This window comes from Schistocerca nitens, chromosome 8 (genome assembly GCF_023898315.1).
Source record: "Schistocerca nitens isolate TAMUIC-IGC-003100 chromosome 8, iqSchNite1.1, whole genome shotgun sequence".
NCBI classification, from domain to species: Eukaryota; Metazoa; Arthropoda; class Insecta; order Orthoptera; family Acrididae; genus Schistocerca; species Schistocerca nitens.
In genome coordinates, this window is record NC_064621.1 from 424,859,302 (window position 1) to 424,883,028 (window position 23,727).

Consider the following 23,727-nt stretch of genomic DNA (forward strand, 5'->3'; position numbering starts at 1 on the left):
TCAATAGTGGTTTAGGAGCTATAATTTGAGATCGGCAGAATTCATATTCGGAGATAGAGTAGTGGGAAAATGGACAGGTCAAAATTAGGGAGGACGGAATCCAAGTAGCTTTATATAACAAAATATTATCTGATAATTCATCCGCTTTTAGCAGAACTTACGGTAGCAAATGTTAACGTACTCTTTTCATGTACCACCGACACCAAATCGCGAAGTAACTTATAGACGAATTTACTACACTTACAACCAGATTCATACTGAACCAACAGGAAGAAAATGCGGCTGCTCTCAATTGTCGTATTATTGTTTGTGAATTATATCAGTTTGAATAAGAAGGACATAATTGTGAATTTTCTACTGGTTGACAGACAATAAATTAAGTCGACATCTTGTTTGACTACAGAGGCTCATCGTCATCAAAGGTTATTAATTTTGTGTGGAAGTTATATACAGGGTGAGTCACCTAACAATACCGCTGGATATATTTCGTAAACCACATCAAATACTGACGAATCTATTCCACAGACCGAACGTGAGGAGAGGGGCTAGTATAATTGGTTAATACATACCATAAAAAAATGCACGGAAGTATGTTTTTTAACACCAACCTACGTTTTTTTAAATGGAACACCGTTAGTTTTGTTAGCACATTTGAACATATAAACAAATACGTAATCAGTGCCGTTTGTTGCATTGTAAAATGTTAATTACATCAGGAGATATTGTAACCTAAAGTTGACGCTTGAGTACCACTCCTCCGCTGTTGGATCGTGTGTATCGGAGAGCACCGAATTACGTAGTGATCCGAAGGGAACGGTGATGGACCTTAGTTACAGAACAGACTGGAACAGCACATTACGTCCACGTGCTAACACATTTTTATTGGTCTTTTTCACTGACGCACATGTAAACTATAATACACTTTACACCACAGACGCCCACTTTGGCTTGACGAAAACATCCGAATATTGGCAAAAAGGTGCACAAATAATTGACTTTGAAAGGAAAAGAAAGAGGTATGAAGCATTTATAAATTCATCGAATGTAGTGAGGTGGTTTAATTTCGTCTGTCTATGAAATTAATTTCGGACCATACGCAGCCTTGCCGATTAATGTAATAGAGTACCCATCTACTAATCAGGGTGTCAGTCTCTGTTGCTTTCGAGCGAGAATGGAAATCGTAGAAGTCTTCTATGGAGCAACATTTAATAATAATAAAGCGTTTTAAATTATCAAAAGCGATGAGCGGTAGCAGGCGCTTTCGATAAAGAACGGGGGATTGTAGCGCCGCTGCTGTCGCCACGGCCGCTGCCAGTAGCCAGCAAGTGGATCCCGGAGCTTTACCGCATGCGGCGTTCAGAGGAGGACACTCTGCAAGAAATCTGCCGCAAAATGGCTACTGGATAAAAGTTTGTTATCAGTGTTATAGAAATTGAAATAGATTGAATCTGCATTACCATTATATTCACGTCTTCAGCATTCAGTTGGAAGAGGCTATAAAATTTGTTTGCGCCAGCTAGTTTCGATCCACAGACATTGTAGACAGAAACAACGCACGGTACCGCTATACCACGGGCGTAATCAGTGTATGGTTTCTCTTATATGGGACAAGACTTCCTCCAGGAAGTGCCGCAGTCTACAGTGTTGCCAGATTGTGCAGATAGCCGGACTTAGAGAATTAGCGAGTTGGCCAGTTTATTTGTCCCATGTCGCGATCGGCGCGGACTTCGCCTCTACAGCGGCCGGCCGCCGGTCGAGTTTTATGTCAAAGAATGTACCTCGTTTCGCCTTCGTTATATTCCAGCCAAATTACCACTTTTCCGGTCAAGCAGACCGCTGTTCCTCCCCCCCCCCCCTTCCCGCGAGTGTTAGGTCTCCAAACTAAACCGTTTTTTATCCACTTGCTAAATTTGTTCAGACAGCATCAGCACAAAACTATCAAACACAGCATTCGTTTAATATCTTGCCTAATGACTGTCGTTTCCTTCTTAATAGTGATCCTTCAAAAAATGGTTCAAATGGCTCTGAGCACTATGGGACTCAACTGCTGAGGTCATTAGTCCCCTAGAACTTAGAACTAGTTAAACCTAACTAACCTAAGGACATCACAAACATCCATGCCCGAGGCAGGATTCGAACCTGCGACCGTAGCGGTCTTGCGGTTCCAGACTGCAGCGCCTTTAACCGCACGGCCACTTCGGCCGGCAGTGATCCTTGACAAAGTATTTAAACGAAGTTTATATTTGTGTGTGACAGATAACTGAAAAAAAAGATATTCTTTTATTTTGTCAGTCTTCGCTTCTCCACTGAGTTGTAAATGGTTCTCTTTATAAAACGCCTAGTAGCGTCACAATGGAAACTGTCGCAATGCTGTAGCAGTGGAATCAAGAGAGTAGGGTGTGTGTGGTTGCACTGATTGAGCATGGCAGCTACTCGGCATCAGAACCTGGAGAAAAGTGTGGAGTATGGCAAGAACAGCTAGACGCTGGTGGAAGGGATACAAGGAAAGGGGCTATATAGGGCGGAAAAGAGGAAATGGACGGCTCCGTGTGTCTATCGCAGCAGGTGATCAACGTGTTTTGGCGAATATACGTGCTAAGCCATTCCCCTGTAACCGTGTCCTGAAAGAGCTATCTCAGTTTCTCGGCAGAGGAAAGACTGTTACGAGGAGACTGAAAGACGCAGGATTATATTGTCGGAGAGCTGCTATAAAGCAGCAATTAACCGATTATCAGAGGGCTGACCGCATAACTTTTCCAGCAGAATATATCAACTTTGACTGGAGTAGAGTAATATTTTCGGATGATAAAATATTTTCTTCCTGTAGCGAAGCCCCTGTTCAAGTGAGACACGAAATTTTCTCCATAAAGTTATCAGTTTATGCTGTTAGTGACTTTACATTTGTAGTAGGCACAGAATAATAAATATAAACAGTTCGCTATATCGTGATTTTAATAGTTCATCCCTCATCTGATAACTAAATGTGACCCTTGAATTTGTGAACATTTGCATTAACACGCAAATGTTTTTAGCGTTTGGTATACCGCCCACGAGGACAATGCTTCCAGCCATTACATTTTCTCTTCTTAGGCTTCTCTCCACAGTTAATTCTTATACAACTCTGCGATTCATTTCTATCTCCTTCTACCTTGTTTTGCTCATTTTCCGCTACATTCAGTATCCTGTGCCTTGTAGGTGAACCATACTTTATTTTTTCAGATCCCATCTTTGACTTCCAAAGAAAAGAGTTCTCCACATCATACATTTTGCAGTGTGTTTGTATATTTTTATCAGTTGTATGTTTACTTCAAAGAATATTATTCGTAGACATAAATGGTTTGCTATCGCTGTTCTTCGCTTTACTTTTGTTAAGCATCTACTTCTCTCTCATTCTGGTTCTGAAGTGCTGTACTTTTAATGCCAACAGATTTTATTGCTGTGTTCATATGTTTATTACTTTTTCTCATTGCCATTACCATTTGTTGTTGTTTTCACATTCCAGTGTTATTCTTTTCTCGATTTTCGGATAATACCTGCAAAATGTTGTTCATTCTGTTTCGAAATCTGGAACTCTTAGGAAATTGTTAACAAATGTGATGCAGCGTATCTTTTCACAATTGAATTTAACTGTTAATGTTTCCTGTTCCGTTGCTTGTATTGCTTCTGTAATATATATATATATATATATATATATATATATATATATATATATATATATATATATATATATATACGGTGTTAAGGAAAGTGGTATTCCATACTTTGCGAGTCGGTAGTATGGACTAAAAGAAGATCCTGCATATTGTAAGAGCTACACCCAATTCTTCAGAAGTGTTTTAAGTAGAACAACAAATGTGTTTCACAGTAGTGAAGGTGAAGAAGTGCTCAATGCTCTTCAGATATTGATTTCTAACTCATTTCTCTTGTTTAGTGGATATGTTTGTCTTGTTTCTGTCCATCCCATCAGCTCTCGAAATGTGGATTACTTGTTTTTAATACCCTGTATCCGAAGCAGATATGTAGACAAAGGACGTCCATACTCAATTCCAGACTTTATATTCCTATTTTATTCCATTTGTATTTGTTATTGGGCTCTAATGTACTCAAAAATTGGAACCAATTAACTCAGTCCAGGCCACTTTTTTTATAATAGTAAAATTATACCTTCCATTTCGAACCATTCCTATAGCAATGAAGGAATTATTTATTTATCGGTTCATTTCTTCTCTTTTAAGTAGCAGCACATACAAACCGGTAACTGATTTAGTTATTCTTAGTTTGTTCCCGAATAGGCCTGCCCCAATAAACTGATCTATATTTCCTTTTATTAAAATTGTGCGATATTCGTATGTTTCTTGGAAGCATGCTGTACTTTTCACTGTTCAGTGCCTTGGCTGATTTTTCTTTCCAAGTTAAGCATAAGATAAAATATACTTTACAGTACTTTACCAACATTACAGTCGTGATCTATAACATATCCCCCAAGGTATACACTCTTTTTCTCCACGTCACTTCTCGTAACTTAGACTATAATTGCGCAGTAATGTCCACATGTAAAATTAAAATGTGTTCAACATTTCGTAAGTGTATTTCCTCACCTCCTGGCATGGGTGAATGATAACACATCTGTCAAACAGGAGAGGTGAGGTCTGTATCACCTAATCCCATGTCGTTCGCGCTCGTTTATGCCAGCCACTTTCACATGGGAAGTGCCTGATGACGGGGCTAGGAATCAGAGTGTGAACGTACTGGTGACGTAGTTTGAGGTTCCTGGTGTCTCAACCTAAAGCCGTTCAACCTAGTGTGCTCTCTGTCAGGAAATGTCGTCCTCGAAAAGTGGACAGGATGGTTTTATCTTTCTTTGAAATTGTCAGATAGCCGCATCAGCACGTTTCCTAGACAGTACAGAGTTGTTCACGAGATTTGTTTCTCGTAAATCTTTTTCTTAATTCCTCCTTTACATTCAATTTTGATATCAGCTGGCAACTCCCCGAATTGCCTTGATTAAAAATTATATGACAAAGAAACAAATTGTTTTCATTTTTAATATTCCTTGGCGCATGCAAATACACTCCTGGAAACTGAAATAAGAACACCGTGAATTCATTGTCCCAGGAAGGGGAAACTTTATTGACACAATCCTGGGGTCAGATACATCACATGATCACACTGACAGAACCACAGGCACATAGACACAGGCAACAGACCATGCACAATGTCGGCACTAGTACAGTGTATATCCACCTTTCGCAGCAATGCAGGCTGCTATTCTCCCATGGAGACGATCGTAGAGATGCTGGATGTAGTCCTGTGGAACGGCTTGCCATGCCATTTCCACCTGGCGCCTCAGTTGGACCAGCGTTCGTGCTGGACGTGCAGACCGCGTGAGACGACGCTTCATCCAGTCCCAAACATGCTCAATGGGGGACAGATCCGGAGATCTTGCTGGCCAGGGTAGTTGACTTACACCTTCTAGAGCACGTTGGGTGGCACGGGATACATGCGGACGTGCATTGTCCTGTTGGAACAGCAAGTTCCCTTGCCGGTCTAGGAATGGTAGAACGATGGGTTCGAGGACGGTTTGGATGTACCGTGCACTATTCAGTGTCCCCTCGACGATCACCAGTGGTGTACGGCCAGTGTAGGAGATCGCTCCCCACACCATGATGCCGGGTGTTGGCCCTGTGTGCCTCGGTCGTATGCAGTCCTGATTGTGGCGCTCACCTGCACGGTGCCAAACACGCATACGACCATCATTGGCCCCAAGGCAGAAGCGACTCTCATTGCTGAAGACGACACGTCTCCATTCGTCCCTCCATTCACGCCTGTCGCGACACCACTGGAGGCGGGCTGCACGATGTTGGGGCGTGAGCGGAAGGCGGCCTAACGGTGTGCAGGACCGTAGCCCAGCTTCATGGAGACGGTTGCGAATGGTCCTCGCCGATACCCCAGGAGCAACAGTGTCCCTAATTTGCTGGGAAGTGGCGGTGCGGTCCCCTACGGCACTGCGTAGGATCCTACGGTCTTGGCGTGCATCCGTGCGTCGCTGCGGTCCGGTCCCAGGTCGACGGGCACGTGCACCTTCCGCCAACCACTGGCGACAACATCGATGTACTGTGGAGACCCCACGCCCCACGTGTTGAGCAATTCGGCGGTACGTCCACCCGGCCTCCCGCATGCCCACTATACGCCCTCGCTCAAAGTCCGTCAACTGCACATACGGTTCACGTTCACGCTGTCGCGGCATGCTACCAGTGTTAAAGACTGCGATGGAGCTCCGTATGCCACGGCAAACTGGCTGACACTGACGGCGGCGGTGCACAAATGCTGCGCAGCTAGCGCCATTCGACGGCCAACACCGCAGTTCCTGGTGTGTCCGCTGTGCCGTGCGTGTGATCATTGCTTGTACAGCCCTCTCGCAGTGTCCGGAGCAAGTATGGTGGGTCTGACACACCGGTGTCAATGTGTTCTTTTTTCCATTTCCAGGAGTGTATATGAATTGGGTTACGATTTACAGATTTTATGATCTTAGTCATAACAGCAACGCTGCATACACGAATTGTTCTTGAGCAATGAGCATTACATAACGGTATGTACTCGTAGTGGTAATTAGTTCTCACTAATATGAAGGGATGACTTATTTCACTAACATTCATGAAATCAGCTGTTTATCTCAACTGTAGGCGTTTACTCCGAGCGCGGGCCGCGTTGACACGAGATGTGAACAGGCGACGTCATCGGCCACGGTCTCCTTCAGTAAATGCAACACACTGAGCGAACGAGCGCTTGTAAAGTCCGTAGAGTATATCTCGCTATAAAACAGATTTGTTTCTTCTATATATCTTTGTAAGTGGAATGATAGAAAAAAGAATTGTACAGTGAAGGCTAGCAATCGTTTTGAATAAGCGAAGCAGATTAGCTTTACAACCATACAACAGAGTCCTACAGTTAAACAGACTGCTGCACTGTAATGAACAACTTACACCCCACATCATCATTACCAAAGCATACGAGGACGGCGTATTCTGAATGAAGTCCTACCTGCGTCTTATAACTGACGCCTTAAACTATATTCTGATCCCCGTCCCAGCACCCTCCCTTTGTCAATGTAGGTTTTTGTCAACAGCTATCAGCAAAGGATTTTTTAATGTGGAATCCCCCGAATAATTTATAAACCTGTAGCTTAGACTACACAGCCAATGCAGTTGTCGAATTTTTTCTCAGTATTCAAATTCATAGTATTAGTCAGAAGTATTTAATTTCTAAGTTAGTGCATGATCATTTCTTTACAGGACCATAGCCAGATTCATAATAGCAGAGCCGTCCAGAACTGGTTCCAAGGTCAGCAGAGAATAAAACTTCTTCCTTTCGTGCCAAAATCACCAGAACTCAACCCCACTGAAAATATGTGGTTCAAAAATGGCTCTGAGCACTATGGGGCTTAACATCTGAGGTCATCAATCCCCTAGAACTTAGAACTACTTAAATCTAACCAACCTAAGGATATCACAAACATCCATGCCCGAGGTAGGATTCGAACCTGCGACCTAGCGGTCGCTCGGTTCCAGACTGAAGCGCCTCGAACCACTCGGCCACAACGGTCGGCGGAAGTATGTGGGCGGAGGTTACGACGTCGTTACCACCTGGGTCAAGGAATTCAGAAACTCTGTGGGAAAATATAGAGAATACATGGTGGGAGATAAACGATCATCACAATCTCTCGATGAATTTAGCCTTATCATATCCTCGACGCCTTCGAGCAATCATAGACAACGAGGGAGGATGGGTAGAGTACTGAAAGAAAAATAAAAGCCAAACCCGTTGCGAGGTCCTAAAGTGTTCCGGAAACCAACTAATGCTAAATGGTCCATGTGTATTCTCATTAAATGTGTCACTGCGTGATTCTTACACATAACAACTACTAATTAAATTCTTTACTCAAAGAAATGAATAAACAAATGTACGCGCAACGGATAAATGTTTTATTTTGTAGTATTAACCCCAAATTTGTTACACTGTTAATCACCCGACTGTGTTTAAAGAGAATACGTAAGTAACAGGAATCGTAACTGGGCCTGCATAATACCTCCTCCGTTCTGTAAGCTATTTCTTTTCATTCTGTCTTACTTTCATCTCTCAAAACATAATAACGGTATTACCAGTAACATACAGCATAAAATTTCCTAACAGCTGATCTTGTAACAGCACATATAAAGATATTTTACTTGCTATGGTTTGTCACCCACGGGAAGGAATGGAAGATAGCCCACAATGCGTGATTCATAACGTCACAGCAACACACTACCACTGTTATTACCATGGTACAAAGCAATGATCGTATCTCCACGCGGACCAGTACTAGAAAAATTCTAACTTCTTCAATCATACCCCTCATTTATAGACGTGCCTCGATGTTAACTAAGTCTCACGTGGCTGGAAAGTTCACGCGGTCGCGATTCCGAAATTTACGTTCCCCTCATATTCGTGCGCGACACGTTACTTCAACTGAAAAAATGACCTTCACAAGTTATCTAGACTGATTTCCTAACTATATGTCGGCACCATTAAATAATATACCATCCAAAGCCTCCACTCCAAAAGATACATAAAAACACACACAGAACATTTCACAGTACTTACAGTTCGTGTATAGCGTGGATAGCATGGCAACACGAATTGCTATTATGCTGTTTCACCTTTTTATAATTCAGGAAAGCTATCTCAGTGATTCCCACATATCTTTCAAATCCCGTTGTTCTAAAAATAAGCTTCACACGTAAATTTCTACTGACTCATTTCACAAAAGGTGACTTCTTTTCATATTAAATTAGCAACCTTGCCTTTATCCATGAATTTGAGAAACTCATCAAATTTCAAATTAAGACACACACAAGCTACAAATGGCTTCTTTGAAAACTAATTCTTTCAGATCAAAATTAAGAGCATTACTTTCTACCATGAATTTCTGTTAGCAGCTTGATTAGTTAAAGCCACGAGATAATATTTTCCTACACTTCCAGATCGGATTTTGAAACAAACTAACCAGAATCATAAATTTAAATTTGTAACGCCGGAAATGCATATCATTCTATTTCCATCTATTGTACTATTGATTTTTCCTTATTTTGTCACCTGAAGATATGACATTTCCGTCTCTTTATATATTGTAGTTGTTTTACTGTTTGTATATATATATATATATATATATATATATATATATATATATATATATGCATTTATGTTGGTTTGTTTTGTGAGTATTATTTGTATTTATACGCTGGATCTGGCTGGGGTGGTGCAGTGGAGCACGTGTGTTGCGTGGAGCTCCCGCGAGTTGCCGCGCTTTCGGGGTTTGGCAGCATGTAATTGCGCTCGACTTGCGATGATAGTTTGTGACATTGTCTCGCGGTCGGGAAGCATTAGCTGGCCCACATCAAGAGCCCGTTTCGTCTGGTGACCGTGTCGATAAAAAGGCGCGCCAACATCCAGCTTCTGCAACAGCGACGGCCGACAATGAGTGACTGTCGCCACCTCCTCGATCGACGGCTTCAAACCTTCAATCAACCAACAAGGAAGACTGGAAGCACGTAAAGTTTTAGAACTGTATGGCAGACCTCAGCTTTTCAAACTTCTAAAATCCTTGCATCACAAAATTACAGCAACTTAGCATGAACGTTTGTTGCTCATTGTCCCAATTGCATTACCAAGCAGGGTCCCTTCCTTTTCCGAAATGAGCCGGAGTGTCGTTGAAATTCAAACGCCAGCATCATTGGACTTCACTGATTTAATTTCAAAGTTCAGTTAAGGTATCTATAGCTGGCTACAATATTTAGATTGCACAAGCACAAATTAAGAGTGCGAGTTTTGTTACCGTATTTTAGTTACCTGTGACTGCAGCTCAGCTTGGTACGTACTAAATTTTACTATTGTTAATTGTTCAGAATCATTTAATTCAAGTTCAAAGTTAAATCTCTTATTTCTAAATTGCGTAGATTCAAGTAGCTTTTGAAATGATTGTTGAGGTAGTCCAAGACTAACCGTATTTTACTGAATTTCGATGTGCTTCAGAAAGAAAGCTCACTATTAACTTCAGTCACTAAATTAACTTTCGGTTTCCCGATTTTATTAATTCTTTTGCTAAATTAAGTCAGAATGTAGCGAAATTTATTACTTCTGACAAACTTTCAGTTTTCACACTACACGTGTCAACCTTCAGTTGCCACGCTTCTAGTGCTAATTATATGTGTAATAACCTTTCTTTTTTCAGTTACTATAGTAATTGTCCTTCGGACTGGCGACCGTAATTTCAATCTCAAATATCTAATTAACGCTAGTTAATTGTTAACGTAACGGCTGCACATTTACTTTCTTTATTAACTTTACCCCTTTTCAAAATTAATTTCCACCAGTTTCATTTGCATTTTTCCTTTCATTTAGATGTTACCCTTTCCTCCCTCATTACCGACAAATTGACTTCGGTGACGATTGCTGTTTCCCAAATTTCCATTAGGTACACGCGGTTTAATTTTTCACTGTCATTAAGGTCGATAAGTGAGGGGGAGGTTACAGATTGACCATTACTAAAAAGAATTACGGTAAATCAACAAATTCCTACTTATAAACTAATGGTTCCTAGAACTCAGTCATCCACTGTTCATCCTTTTCGTCATCAGCCCCATGCGGTGAGTGCCAGGTCTTTAGACTATAATAGCTCGTCACATGTATCCTATTTGTGTCGTACCTGCTTTACAGTTGAATTCTAATACCTTACTGTTCACCGAATTACTCAATCGAAATATCAAATTCCATTAACTTTCAAGTTATTCTTCGCGGTCGCGACATAGTATTCTCAGATTTGTCTATCTTTTACCTGTCTATAACCATTTTGGTTCCCTCAAAAATATTATATTAAATTAAATATACTCTGAAAGAGAATGTTACTACCTAAGGTGGAACATTTGAGCCTTAAATAACTCATTTCCTTTCCCTTTGTGGAGAGCATTTTGTTCCGCCACTTCCTCAGTCCATCCGGCTGCTTCAGTCGTCCCCAGGCAAGTGCCTTTGTCTTACCACGCTACCGCTCTCCCCCTGCCTACGGCGAGGGTGGTGTGCACCCTGGCCAATCAAGACTCCAGAATTTCAAGCATTTGAAACTCCCGGCTGTCTTCTTCCCAGCACACAATGAAATCTGTCCGCGCTTTTCTACTCAATGAGCTTAACGTAAGAAAACAGACAAACCTAGCCCCCTTCTCTCCAATGTCAGAGACAGACCTGTACCGCAGAAAACTCTCATGTCTCTGCATATCGATACATCATTGCCTTCCCATGATTCTAATAATTTCCTTTCAATATTCACTCCTATTCTATCCACAATGCATACTATTTACGTTGCTCTCAACCCAATCGTGGACTATTTAGAATAAGATAAGTGGGAAAAGTGGGTTTTCATACATTATACCAAAATAATAAACTCATCCAGTTGCTCTGATCAATTTCCTAAACACAGCTGGTTAATTAAAAAAAATCCACAGCTCACATCGAGCGTCTGATAACAGATACCTGATACCTGACGTAATGAGATAATCTAGCAATTACATGTGGATAATAATTCCCGTGCGAACAGGCTGAAATTTTTCAATTACAGCGCCTTTGGGCTATCAGGAAGTAAATTCGGAGGAATATCGCCAAATTCAGGGCGCTGCGTTAACGGTGCTCACGCTCGATATGATGAGCCTTCTGCTCTTACTGTTATTTTGTTTCTTTCGTTCTGAGGTGTACCACGAAATAAAGTTCTCATCCGCTAAACGATTTTCACTTCTAATCGAAAAGCTTCTTGTGTAGTCCCGCAGTGAACATTACCTAGAGATGCTACTTGTAGTTTTTGAAGCAAAGGCATATGTTTAAGGATAACGAACTGTAGTCGAAGTTAAACCAGATGATACTGAAGGAATTAGGTCATGACATGCGACAGCGAGAGTGGTAGCCATTGTTTGCTATGAGGGAAGCAAGAAACCTGAGGCCTTCAGTAGTAAAATGTATGTAAAATTCAAGAACAAGAAATCCTGTTTGATGGGGTAAGGATGCTAATATCATATATATCTGACGCTCAGGAAACCTTATCTGAAAGTATATGACAGGCTTCCTGCTATTATGTTATGTCGCTTGCTTTCAGTAGACATATATGTAGATAACCTATGGTAGAGCTTTCTCGTCATCCGAATCACATAAATGAGAATAACAGTCAGAGGGTTATTACTAAATTGTAGTCACATTGCCACACCACATATCTAAAATTTGGAGAGCAGATTCTCTCTCGATAGATTGGATGTCTGGATCCTATCATGAAATATTTCGGCTACGAAAACACGTTCTTCTTGCTGTCAGCGTGGTCCAGACTGCAATGTTATAGGAATCCTTTGGCACCCCTCTTGGCATAACAATGATTTGCAGCTGTGGGACTGATCTATGCTGCTAAATTCGCCTGACATTTTCTTGTCATCTGTACGAAATACTGTGAATATTCCCTCTGATGATATCTTATTGAGTTAGTAATATTTTTTTTAATACAAGGTCACTTCATGTAGAATCTATCCCTTGTCTCATTCTTCACGTAGTGAGTTATCAGTTATCTACTGCAGCCGCGATTATGGCAATGAGAGAGTTTGTGCAGGAATTCCTTGGCATCATAGATGTAAAGTAGTGACTTTATAAAACGGTAGTTGCCTCCGAAAGCAGTTCCAGGTTTGCCGCAAAAGATGTGTCTTATCAATTCCTTTCGGTAAGTTTTGAATCAGGTGCTACCTGTCACATGTAAGTGTGTTCTAGCAAACTGGCAGGAGTTGTCATGACTGTAGACCTCACTAATCTTAAGTCACATCAAAATTACTGATACAATTACTGAACAGATTCGAAGCATCTATGAGAGTCACGAATTTTACTTTGATCATCAACTCCGTCTGAAATAAGAGGGCAAAAATTACAGGGACAATGACGAAGTTTGTTAGTATGCATTATCTATGGTAGATCTGCAGGTGAAAACGTACGAAACAGCACAACTGCACTTTTGCGAACTTCTGTTTTTTTTTTTTTTTGCATCAATATACATTGTCAAGGATCACTATTAAGAAGGAAACGACAGTCATTAGGCAAGATATTGAACGAATGCTTTGTTTGATAGTTTTGTGCTGATGCTGTCTGAATAAATTTAGCCAGTGGATAAAAAACGCTTTAGTTTGGAGACCTATCACTCTAGGGGGGGGGGGGGGGGGAGGCACAGCGGTCTGCATCATGAATTCCAAGCAAATACACAAAAAATTACTCAGAAAGGGTTCGAACAACTACTTTCATGCAGAGACATGCATTTGGAATCTGTTCATCTTTTAGGGGCCAAACAAGAGGATATCATCACGGAAACAGTGATCAGGCTACTTAGTATATAATAGAGCATACAGATTTCAAGGAGGAAACTTATGAAGACACAGACTTCCTCGTTGTCCATATGTGCGGCATATCTTTCGTGTTAATGAAAGTAATATCCCGCTTTACCTTTTCTTAAATCTCAAATGAAATGAATGCCATGTGGAATCGAATTTTTGTTGATTGCTTCTCTTCTTGCTTCCATCCATACTAACATATTTCTTCATTCTCGTGGTAATCATGACAGTCTACATGTATGCTGCAAAATATTGCACGTGGACACATTCGACATCGAGGTGCAAAGTGTTTGATATCTTACATTATATTCAATTAAAATAAGCTTTCGATGTATTTTTACTTCGTTTGTATTTTGAGATGATTATGAACGTTACGGAGAATTATCTCACGTCTTTATGCTGAATGAGAAACTCTGAATCATCCATTTTGCTTCTCCTGCGTTGTAATGATATAATGTCGGCGTCAACGGCCTTCTTCCACGCCGGAAGCTGAAACTTAATTCATTCTGGATTAATGATAATAGAATGCCTGAAATGTATACATAGCCCACAAGGCGACGTCAGAAACTATCAGCGGAGAACGCCGCATAAAAACCAAACGTGCACGGGCCGGCCGGAGTGGCCAAGCGCTTAAAGGCGCTACAGTCTGGAACCGCGCGACCGCTACGGTCTCAGGTTCGAATCCTGCCTCGGGCACGGATGTGTGTGATGTTCTTAGGTTAGTTAGGTTTAAGTAGTTCTAAGATCTCGGGGACTGATGACCTTAGAAGTTAAGTCCCATAGTGCTCAGAGCCATTTGAACCATTTGAACCAAACGTGCGCGCGCGTCTCCCCTCTGAAGAACCGTATCGGACAATTACGACAAGCATTTCGCTAAAGAGCTGTCTCGTAAGAGAGCTGAGAATTGGCAGCGTCGTAACAAGTATTTGTCAACACTGTGAGAGTGCATCTACTTCCGGGTGTAGCCAGGCATTACGTCGCTAAATTCACTTGGAATTCGTTTTTCACATCGAAGACTCATACGATATAATCCACTGTAAGATGAGACACTTAGAAACTATATTTAATTTTCCAAGAACGGCATTCTTCACATAAGTAACACATGTTTGTGTGTTTTAATGTTGCGTTTTGAGGCTCAGGCAATATCGCAATGCCTATAGTCCGCCTGTTGCAGCCAGTGTGTCGTTAGCTCAGCGATTCCATAATGCATTGCGATGCTGGTGCTATATGAAATGGCGGTTCCAATCTCGGTGAAGGTCGCTGAACACAACGTTTTATTTTCCATTTTAACTAATGGAGTTGCAAACTGCTAAATCAGAAGAATGCCGTTACACATAAATCTTCTCGCAATTTCGACTTAGTAAATTACATCAATATCATGGATGTCTGCTTTGCAAATGCCAAGGTGCTTCACTGCAAAATAGTTTCTGAAAAGATTCAAACCTACTGTCAACGATTCGAATTTGAGCTTTGTTCGTCATATGGGTCTAACATGTCCGGAGGTTGTTTATGAAGTGAACATGTTGATAAATATAGTTCCTCTCTTCTAAATTTAGCAATAGCATTTAACTGTAGACGTTTGCTGACACTGCCGTTAGCAATTCCCTTCCATCCTATGAAACCTCAAAATCGATAACTTTTTCTGGTTTAAATCTGATGACCTTAACTCTCACTTCCGATCAATGTTAAATACTTCATGAATCCATACATGGAACTCCAAAAGTGCAGTGTTCCTGCACTGCTGCAGATCATGCATTGGAAGGAATTTACACAGTTTATCACATAGACTTACCATAAGGAATGAAACTAAAATTATAATATACTTTACACCACATACGCTCACTCTGGCTTGACGAAAACATCCGAATATTGGCCAAAAGTTGCACAAATAATTGACTTTGGAGGAAATGAAAGAGGTATGAAGCATTTATAAATTCATCGAATGTAGTGAGGTGGTTTAATTTCGTCTAAGTCTATAAAATTAATTTCGGACCACACGCAGCTCTTGCCGATTAATGTAATAGAGTACCCATTTACTAATCACGGTGTCAGTCTCTGTTGCTTTCGAGCGAGAATGGAAATCGTAGAAGTTAATAATTATAAAGCGTTTTAAATTATCAAAAGCGATGAGCGGTAGCAGGCGCTTTCGATAAATAACGGGGGATTGTAGCGCCGCTGCTGTCGCCACGGCCGCTACCAGTAGCCAGCAAGTGGATCCCGGAGCTTTACCGCATGCGGCGTTCAGAGGAGGACACTCTGCAAGAAATCTGCCGCAAAATGGCTACTGGATAAAAGTTTGTTATCAGTGTGATAGAAAGTGAAATAGATTGAATCTGCATTACCATTATATTCACGTCTTCAGCATTCAGTTGGAAGAGGTTATAAAAATTTTTTGCGACAGTTAGTTTCGATCCCCAGTCATTGTAGACAGAAACAACGCACGGTACCGCTATACCAAGGGCGTAATCAGTGTATGGTTTCTCTCATATGGGACAAGACGTCCTCCAGGAAGTGCCGCAGTCTACAGTGTTGCCAGATTGTGCAGATAGCCGGACTTAGAGAATTAGCCAGTTGGCCAGTTTATTTGTCCCATGTCGCGATCGTCGCGGACTTTGCCTCTGCAGCGGCCGGCCGCCGGTCGAGTTTAATGTCAAAGAGTGTACGTATCACAACACACGTTTCGTTAGCGCCAATCCTCGCTAGCGCATAGCTTACAATTACTACTATCACATCTCCTTATGTCACTTGCAGGTGTGCCTCGGTAATTGTGCGAAGAGGTGGAGAGATTCGCGGTGTCAGCTCAGTGAAATAACTGCACGGAATTACTTGCTCTTTTCACGGCAAAAGAGTGGTCAGAGGACAAAATACAAGTACATACTTGGTTTGTAACGTAGATAGAGTTGTAATGTCAGAAGCACCCACCCACGTATAATGGCACAGAGGGGCTTTAAATATAATTTCAACACCTAATGTGATAAAGCCATAGTCCACTAAAGTTGCCACCTTTCTTTTTTGAGACAGTAAAGGACGTTGGTTTTTAAAGTGGGATAAAAAGGTACATATTATGCTCTTTTATTTTGTTTCAGAATGTATTACAGCTTTTAGTAATGTTTAATAAATGTCACGGCGGAACAGAATTTTTGCCATTTATTTGTAATTTAAGATAAATAATTCATTTTCTTTATCACATTAAGAATGCTTTATATCTTTCGTCCGGCCACTTAATATTCCTTACGGAGAAAACTCCCTCTATGAATGTTGAGATGGCGTGAATCGACAATTCGAATGAAATTAATTTGCACATACCTGTGAAATCATAATTTCTATTACTACAGATTCCACATCTGTGCAGTGAATAATTTCGCAAAACCTGCAGTAGTGTGTATTTTATCACGCTGTTTCTTTACTAATGCAGTTTCACTATAAAAATTATATTTAAGTTCAGCTTTGGTGCTTTAAATTTTCAACTATGATAACAAAAGGATCAAATGAAACATTGCTTTCTAAATTTATTGGCAGTATTGACATCTCTGACTAATATGCTGGTAAGAACGATTAATCAGTACGTGATCAAGTTGCTCAGCCGATCCGTTACGCCGGCCGATGTGACCGAGCGGTTCTAGGCACTTAAGTCTGGAACCGCGCGACCGCAGTGGTCGCAGGTTCCAATCCTGCCTCGGGCATGGCTGTGTGTGATATCCTTAGGTTAGTTACGTTTAAGTAGTTCTAAGTTCTAAGGGACTGATGACCTCAGATGTTAGGTCCCATAGTGCTCAGAGCCATTTCAACCATTTTTTCGATCCGTTATACACAACATTACGTTTGTGGTCTTTCGATTTTGTACGGAAGATGAATTCTAGACAAAGTCTATGTGAAATAAAGGAGTTTCATGCATTTGTTTGTTCTCATAAGGTATAGAGAACAACTGCCTGAAACAACGTATAATACTTTACGATAAAGTACATGTGGCAACTGGGAAAGTTTCTAAAAACATGCAAATTATTTTGTTGGTTAATGGGGACCTACAATATTCCTAGTGCAGACTGTTTAAAAATTCTTTCGACAAGGAGGCTAATTACTTTTTAAATTTAGTAGTGAAATAAATTTTTATTTTGGAGCTGTAGAGACCTTGGAAGGCACGCTATTTCGCCTTCGCACTCATCGGAACGTTTTGACCATTTGCATTACCACATGAAGTTTCTACACCACAAATTGAAAATTGTCATGAGACTGGAGGCACGTGGGTTTTAAGTTTACTTTGTTTTCATTGTGACCGTGACAATTAACAGAAAGTGTGGCAGGACCACCTGAATCATCACTACACTCAACAACTAAATTTGGGACAGTATATTTTCCTTGGCGTTATTTCGATACAAAAACATATGATGTTGCGTTACCGGAATACATTTCACGTACCAAAGTTTTCAACTCATTACACCAGTCACGTCGTTTTATTAATAAACCAGTTTTACTGTAGTTCTGTGTTGAGCAGTTTACATGGATGACTCAAAACATCATGATCCCCTTCCAATAAAAGACAGAATGAAGTCGCTTGTGCGGCTGGCATGTGACACGGTAAAGGGCTGTACGAGTGTGTAAGCGGGGAAGCAACGAATGGGGAATCCTTCTAACAAATATGTTGTTGTTGTTGTGGTCTTCAGTCCTGAGACTGGTTTGATGCAGCTCTCCATGCTACTCTATCCTGTGCAAGCTTTTTCATCTCCCAGTACCTACTGCAACCTACATCCTTCTGAATCTGCTTAGTGTATTCATCTCTTGGTCTCCCTCTACGATTTTTACCCTCCACGCTGCCCTCCAATACTAAATTGGTGATCCCTTGATGCCTCAGAACATGTCCTACCAACCAATTCCTTCTTCTAGTCAAGTTGTGCCACAAACTTCTCTTCTCCCCAATCCTATTCAATACTTCCTCATTAGTTATGTGATCTACCCATCTAATCTTCAGCATTATTCTGTAGCACCACATTTCGAAAGCTTCTATTCTCTTCTTGTCCAAACTATTTATCGTCCATGTTTCACTTCCATACATGGCTACACTCCATACAAATACTTTCAGAAATGACTGCCTGACACTTAAATCTATACTCGATGTTAACAAATTTCTCTTCTTCAGAAACGCTTTCCTTGCCATTGCCAGTCTACATTTTATATCCTCTCTACTTCGACCATAATCAGTTACTTTGCTCCACAAATAGCAAAACTCCTTTACTACTGTAAGTGTCTCATTTCCTAATCTAATTCCCTCATCATCACCCGACTTAATTCGACTACATTCCATTATCCTCGTTTTGCTTTTGTTGATGTTCATCTTATATAAGAGACGTAAATGGATGCATCAAACGACGTAACAGCTTCGGCAAAGGGCAGAACGTTATGGTGAGCGTCTAGTAAACGGCGAATATGGTTGGCTTTCCTCGTGATACTGTGTAGTGCATCTAGGAACAGTGGTTGCAGGACGCTGGAATCACGAGTTGGTGACAAGTTATTGAAAGTCCACCCCTCACCACAGAACGCTAGTGTTTCCGAACTCAGTATCAAATGGTTCAAATTGTTCTGAGCATTATGGGACTAAATATCTGAGGTCATCAGTCCCCTAGAACATAGAACTTATTAAACCTAACTAACCTAAGGACAACGAATAGGATAGCAACCTGACAGACAGCAATGGTGAAATCAGGATGCCCACAGTAGCCCTGCTTCCAATGGTACACTCTGTGAATGGCTTACAGCCGCATCTGCTGTAGAGGCCAGTTGGACTACTCGTTGACAGATACAATGTCTGACGGTGACCTGATGGCTTATCTGGACAGAATCTAGGACCTCGTGTAGCGATAAATGTGATTGTTAGCATCGCTATCCCACGACTTACATCACCTCAGTGTGAATGTAACTTCTCGGACACCATGCCCATAAAGTGGTAATGGTAGCGAGTGTGTCAGTTGCTTGAAACAGCGTCCAGATTTGAGCTTTCCTTTGGGGAACCATCTTCCACGGTAAGTGGATGACTCCACACTAGAGAAGTAGTTATGATGATGCTGCAGATCTCTGTATGTGTTGTCGTGCGGCAGTGATGTCGCTGTGGCTGTGATGGGGAGGCGAAACTGATGAGTTGTGACGAGTTGATCTGCTATGTTTGGGTACCGTTTTTGGTGCCGATTCCTCTATAGCTCAAGATACTAAATGATTTATCTCTAAATGATTTATTACAGTGTCTCCCCTAACACAACATATTTGCCTGAACGACATAACTAGGAAATCTAAAGCTACGATCAACAACTGTCATTGCCAGTTTACTGTTTCCCAAACATTTATTTTCGGGCTCTTGTGGTATTACCAAACAGAAACACCGTTCGTCCGATACTTGATAATTACGCGTCAGAGTCAAAAATGTCGAGTTGTGTTCATGATATCAAGTAACTAGTGTCCAGTGATCCCACTTGGTGAAACAGATTGTCGTATTAGCTGGAAACGGTGACATCAAGCTATTTTTGCTGACACCTTTAGTAAGCCTCGAATATGCGTTATTTTATTTTCTTTTTCTTTTTGACAAGTACATGAACGTATTTTTGGACCTTTAGTTGAGAAATGTATTTTGAACTTCTAATCTATCTAGCGTTGATGAGATGTAGTCTATATCTGGTTGAAAACGACATTTAACGGTTTTTAGACTTAGCTATGGTCTGATCGAACGCTTTTATCAACACCTGAGACCTGATAGGACGCCTCCAGAATACAGTGATAACACTGTTCGCAGATGTTTAAGTTCTCTACCGTAAAACGTTTTGGAACCTGTGAAATCTGTCACTTCGGTGACATTTTCTACTTCAAACGCTCTAGAACTACACACGAGGCTACTAGAGCCGTCTACATGTGACTGACGTTTGTTGTATAGACATAATCTCCGTTACTATTGTAGTCTATTGTGTCCATTGCCTTTGTCTGGAGCCCTTCAGGCCAATGCTGCCACTTGTATAGTGGAGCTAGCTTATACGGCTTAGCGATGCCTCTGGCACCACACCTGTTGGGTGCTTATGGGCGATCCTCAGATATCAACGTTGGTTACCAGGCCACGATACGGGGCTGCATCACCACGCTTAGTGCGTTACAAAAGAGTTACATGGTTTAATCAGATTTTGCTGTGTAGTATTTATAAACGTGCTTGTAAGAATTTCATTAGTTTATTGATACTGAAACATGTCCATTTCCGTTAGATTTTGTACAAATATTATATCACAATGAAATGTATACAGCTACTTAAAAAAACTGTTTCTCTGGTTTCGAACGAATTTCTGTGACTGAATATATTTACCGACTCTCACTGTATAAAACTGTGAACCTATGAGTAACGGGAATACACGTCAGAAAAAAAAACAGGAGAAAAATGATGATGCAAGGAGGAAAGCCCACGTGAGGACAGGACTCGAACCCAAGCCGAAGGTGGGCAATAGCACTGACGGAACGGCGGATCCGACACAACAACAGCAAGTCAATAGCAATATGTACAACGACGAAGCGCAATAACTTTCGACACCACGCTTTTAACAGGTCAAGTAGGAGCCACAATCCAAATCGATACCAAAGAGGAACAGGAAAACCAAAGATAAGCGACACGAGTGGTTAGTTTTACGGCAGAGACAGTAACGAACAATCAGACGAAGTACACGACAACTGAGCGGTTTTTTTTTCTTTTTGCCATGTTGTGTCCAGACAGAGATCGCCTTTGGTGATTTTTTTCTTCTGGAGTGGTAATGTGTGAGAAATGGTTTCACTTTATATTGTCATCACTTCCAAAGTGGCTTGGGCTCAATGTGCGTCCTTCACTCCTTTGAGGGTGTTGGTTAGGGAGTCGTACGAGTGATGGACAGTAACTACACTGAATAACTGAAGATTGCATCATCTTTGATGGTCCTGTGGGGCTGCAACAATGGCTCGAGGCACCTTGCATTAATGCCAGTGTTGTGGTAGGGCCTGGCCTACATTCGCAAGTTGGCGGACATTTCCCCAATACTAGTCTAATTTGCGAAAAAGAGGCGTTGTCTGGTCTTTTATCTTCTCAGCGACGTATTATTCTCCAGTCAGCCCGTGTACTTCTCTCGTCCTGGCACACCATGGGGCGGCTAGACTCCACTTCAGACATCTGTTTTGTAATGGTTGCAAACTACATGTATCAGAGTCATATGTTGTTCCCAAGACGTCGAGCCGTACAGCAGGGAGGTCTGTACCGTTGTTCTATAAAGTTTTTAATTTCGTTCAACGGTTTAGAATCCTGCTCGTGAAAAACGCCGTGAGTCCCCGGGTCATCTTCATAGTATTATGTTTTCTAACCTGAATGTTTGGGATAAAAGTCATCCCTATATCCAGTATCACTCGCACGTCTTTCGTTGTCGTAGTCCAAGGTATTGGCTGTCCATTCATGAGGAGTCGCGTCCTCAGTGCCGGCCGTTTCTGCGCAAACTCTGTTGCATCAGTCTTCGCAAAGTTTAGGGTGATTTTATTGCCCTTTGCCCATTGTTCGGTGACAAGTTGTTACTGTATCTTGTTGACAGGTTGTTCGATGTTCCTTCCCGAGGTTAGGAAGGCCGTGTCATCGGCGTACAGACTGGCGGTGACGTGCTGAATGGTGGAAATGTCGTTAACATACAAATTAAACAGGCATGGCGATATCACCGCTCCCTGTCGGATGCCAGCTGAGACCGTTTTCTGTGATGATTTCTTCCCATCTGTTTGTACAAACAGACGCCTGTCCTGCAGAAAGCTATCAATCAGCTAGATGTAAAAGTCGGGGAGACGTGTTTGATCCACTAGTTTGACTGTAAGCTTGTCGCGCCACACCCGATCATATGCCTTTTCGACATCTAGGAAAACTTCAACTGTGGAGTTCAATGTGTTCAGGTTGAGTTGTATGGATTCTGTGATGCGAAGCAGGTGAAGCTCTGCCGTTTGCCGTGGCTGGAAGCTAAACTGTTCTTGGCGGCTGATGTTATTTTCTTCCAGATAGTCTTTCAGACGCTTTAGTGGCAACCTTTCCAGTATTTTGCCCAGTATGGACAACAGACTAATCGGGCGGTATCTGTCTGCCAACGCTGGGTTTTGTCCTCTTTTGGGAGTAGGAATCGTCTTCACCGTCTTCAGTCTGCAGGGAAGTAGCCGTTGAATAGGTAGTGGTTGATAATTCGAGTGAAGAGAAAGATGGCCTTTATCGGAAGATGCTTAAGATTGGCGTTGGTCAGCGAGTCCTGACCAGGCGCCGAGTTGTTCGTTTTCCTGATGAGTTTTTTGATTTAAGCGGGAGTACTAAGAATAGGCCTCAGTTGTGTAGGGAGTTGACGGAAGTCAGCGATTCACTGTCGGATACGGTCCTCTTCCCTTGCGTCCTCTTCATCCTGTGGGGGCGGAGCTGTCATGTTGTGTTCATGTACGTCGGCAGCTTGGTCCAGAGAGTCGTGTAAGAGGCCATCAGGTCATCGTTTTGCTCTCTTTGGTAGTCTCAGTTGGCGTAGTGCCCTGACAAGTTGCCACTCTTCCCTAGTCTCGAGACACATTTCGTTCATCTTTGTTTCCCAGTGGTCTTGCCGCCAATCTTCAGCCCGTCGGCATAGCTCCCGGGACCAACGATGCATCAGCCGTCTATCTTCTGGATATGTATATCGTTGTCATCATTTTCCGGTGATGTTTAATGTCGGTGAGATGAGGAGGTAATGTTTCAAATTGATTCTCATGACGAAAGACATCAGTCACCGTACGTCTTGTTGCCCGTTGGGTTTCAGTTGTCAAAGTTGATACAGAGATGTCAATTTCCGGAATTGTAGAGACTGCTTGCGTCGGTCAGACGTTATTGATGGGTCTCAAAGATATCCCAGTTAACAGGTCTGGAGCTAGGAGGAGGTATTGGGAGGCCGCCACCCTCAAGAAGTCCGACAACTGGTAGATGATTAGATGACAGGTCCTGGATGGTCTTCAGGTGTAGATCTGCAGCGAAATTTTTAACAATCGCTATATCGGGAACGTCAGCCTCGTGGACGGCGAACTCTGGGATGAGAGTCGGCTCCCATTGCACATATATTGTGACCTGAAGATGGTTCTCTAGGTCGTAGATCTGCTGTCCCTTTCGGTTGGCTCTCCTTGAATTCCAAACCCCATGTTTGGAGTTAAGGTCTCCTCCCAGCATGACCTTATTGAATCGATCGAAGATAACATGAAGATCCCTGGTCACCAACTGTTTCTTGGGGCTAAGATACGCCGTCACGAGAGTTATGTTTCCTATTGCCGTGAA